The sequence below is a fragment of the Anarhichas minor genome, unplaced genomic scaffold (assembly GCF_050575085.1).
Source record: "Anarhichas minor isolate MPS153535 unplaced genomic scaffold, ASM5057508v1 ptg000006l, whole genome shotgun sequence".
In the NCBI taxonomy this organism is placed as follows: Eukaryota; Metazoa; Chordata; class Actinopteri; order Perciformes; family Anarhichadidae; genus Anarhichas; species Anarhichas minor.
In genome coordinates, this window is record NW_027466452.1 from 351691 (window position 1) to 355000 (window position 3310).

Sequence of the window (3310 nt, forward strand, 5' to 3'; positions counted from 1 at the left end):
TATGCCAGTCAATAGCATCTGTTGTTTTATGGGAACTATTTTTTTTCCAATTCTTTTGTATTTTGTGGGTTTGGGTGAATGTTTAGATCGTTTCCCTTTTATGACAGAACATCTGGAGCAGTTTCCTGTCAGCTAAGCACATTCCTCTGAGTCACTGTAGTCAAGTCTGGGCAACATAAATGTATAACTTAAAGGTGATTTGAACATTTGGTTTGAGGCATTACACTAAAATCACATATTAGAAATTAGTATTAGTTTAAGTTACAGTGTCGCATCAAAATAATAGAATTACAACACAGTCAGTGCATATGATATAAATGATTCATATAATGAGTAGTAAGCAGAATATTAATGGGTAAATTATGACTACTAATAACTACAGCAGCAGTAGATATAATACTAGAAAATTCCTAAAGAAATTTTGACAGTGTGGCTTTTACTGCTCGAAGAAATCGCAATATATACACACGCCAATGTTACCGGTAGTGTCATTCAGGTTCAATTGAGATAGCGCTACTCTCTTTTCTGCATTTTAGATTCATACTCTTGGATTGAATCTTGTATTTGTGGGGCTTTTATTTTGAAAGGGTGGGACTGGGTGGGTGAGTGAGTGGGAGAGAGACAGGCAGACACAGTTAGATGGACTGAGTGAGTGAGACAGGCAGACAGGAGGTCTAATGATCTTTCCTTGAATATCATGTGTGGATGTGTGTAGAGACAGACAGACAGAAAGAGAGTCAGAGAGAGACAGAGACAGACAGAGCGGCAGAGCGAGCGACAGACAGAGGGAGCGAGCGAGCGACAGAGACAGCTAGCGAGCGAGCGACAGACAATGCCTTTGACTGAATATCTCCAAGTCATGCGTGTGTGTGTGTGTGTGTGTGTGTAGAGAGAGAGCCTGCGTGCTTGTGTGTGTATAACTGGTTGCCATGGTGAGGACGCACCTGGTGTTAGAGGCAGACTGCTTAAGAAACATTACAGTAAACAGTGATTTTGAACAAACCCCCCCAACTCCTTTTAACAGCGAGCGAGCGACAGACAGGAACATTTTGGTCCGTTTCAGATTTTATAATGGGTGTGTATTGCACGGCTCGTTAAGAGCTACAGTGAGAGCATAACTGTCAGAGTGGAGCGGAGCAGGAAAATATTCTGTGATTTTTCCAAACAAATTGCTCCAGCTCCCACAATGTTTACTCTTTATACACCATTTTGGCCAAAAAGCTTGGAAATGTTGTGCTGTCGCACACAGATGTCTGTGGAACCCAACAGATTTACACATTTGGCTCAAAGAGCCGCAGAGCGACATGAACTCCAACCAACTGCTCCATTAGACTCCATGTTAAATCTGACCACTCATTTCTCAAAGAAAGCAGACGGTACCAGTTTTGTATATTGCTCTGGAGCTCACATTATTAACACCACAAACATAAAAAATACATCAACGCATTTGGCAGAGTCTTATCTTTCTCACGGTATCCATATTTTGGCTCTCAGACTCCTGCTAATTTGTTAAAAGGAGTTAGGGGTTTTGTTCAAAATCACTGTAATGTTTCTTAATCAGTCTGCCTCTAACACCAGGTGCGTCCTCACCATGGCAACCAGTTACACACACACGCTCTCTCTCTGTCTCTACACACACGAGATATTCAGTCAAAGGCATTGTTAGACCTCTCTGTCTCACTCACTCTCTCTTTATGTCTGTCTCTCTCTATCATACAGTCAATGAGGTTTTAGATATATTTAGAGTAAATAAAAGCCCCAGAGAGTGAATTCTAACTGGAATGCTTGTGATGAAGTCTGTCATTTAATAACCTCTGTGTTTGTGTGTCAAACATTATGAATATGTCTCCTCTCCCCCTCTCTCACCCATCCAGTCCCACCCTTGCAGCTGACGCTCCCATCATTTCCAAAGGCTTCTCAAACAAAGATGTACATGTCCAGTACAGAAATGACGGGAGCCATTTGTGGACTGTCCATCACAAATACAAGATTGAATCCAAGAGTATGAATCTAAAATGCAGAAAAGAGAAAAGCAATATATCAATCGAACCTCAACGATACTACCGGTAACGTCGGCGTGTGTAGCTATATATTGTGACGTCGTCGGGCAGTAGAAGCCACACTGTCAAAATTTCTTGCAAAATTTTCTAGTTATTATTATTAAGCCCGCAGGATTACAATCAGTGTGCTTTGTGGCACAAAGGCAGTTTTACTGCCTTTGTGCCACAAAGCCACACTGAATAATTGTCACGGGGCATGATGGAGGACTCAAACGCAGACCAGGCAGAGTAGCGTGAAGCCGGTATTTATTGAACACAAAACAGGAATAGTTACCAACACAACAGGGAGTCAAAGCACAAGACAAGAGACGAAGGGGAAAATCCAGCGGGAACGAGACAAGGCAAGCAGACGGGGAAACCGGGAACAGGACAAGACAACCGGGCAGGTAGAACACAAACAATGACCTGGCAGTGAGTGACTGAGAGGCAGGGGTTTATAAAGTGGCTTGAACAGGTGAGGGGAGTTGTGCTGATGAGGAGGGAGTGCTTGATTAGTGATTAGAGGCAGGTGAAGGGAGTTAGGCTGATGCTGAGGGAGTGACTGACAGGTAGAGTGAGGAGGGTGAAGCTACACAAAGACACACAGAACACACAAGGCAAAGCCTGATCATGACAATAATAATAAAGTTATACAAGCAATAATGGTAGCAGTGAAAGTAATAGAAATGTGACTAACAATAATGGTAGCAGAGGGTGTCAGACTGGGCCTCGACAGGAGGCAGGACCAGGGTCCAGGCATAACCACCATCCATGGAAACCTGCCATTTTAAGGGGTAGCTTATTCAACGTCAATATCAAAAATATCAGATGCTGAGATATCCTGACCTTTTGTCCCTAGTATGGTTCATTCAGTATGCACACTGAAGAGGTACATTTAGGGAAAATACCTCAAATGTACCTCCCCATAGCAGCCTCCATGAAAAGTATTTATCACAAGGCTCTGTAAAATGAAGCTTCAACCACACCTCTAATCACCTGTGAAGTTTGTCTCAGATTTCTATGAAACAGACCGTGCTTTGTTAAGAAGTTCGACTAACGCCGTCTTTGATTACATCTAATATTCAACTCACTTGGATTCCGAACTGCAGATCAATCCGTGTGAGTCAGGTGATGATCTCCCTCTGCAACCACAGTCTACATCCCGACAGAGCCACTTACACTCGGGAGTGCACATACCTCGGCCTTGTGGGGACTTACACTTAAGCCTATACGTTAGATGACATCTCCCCAACTCCTGATGCTGTAGATCT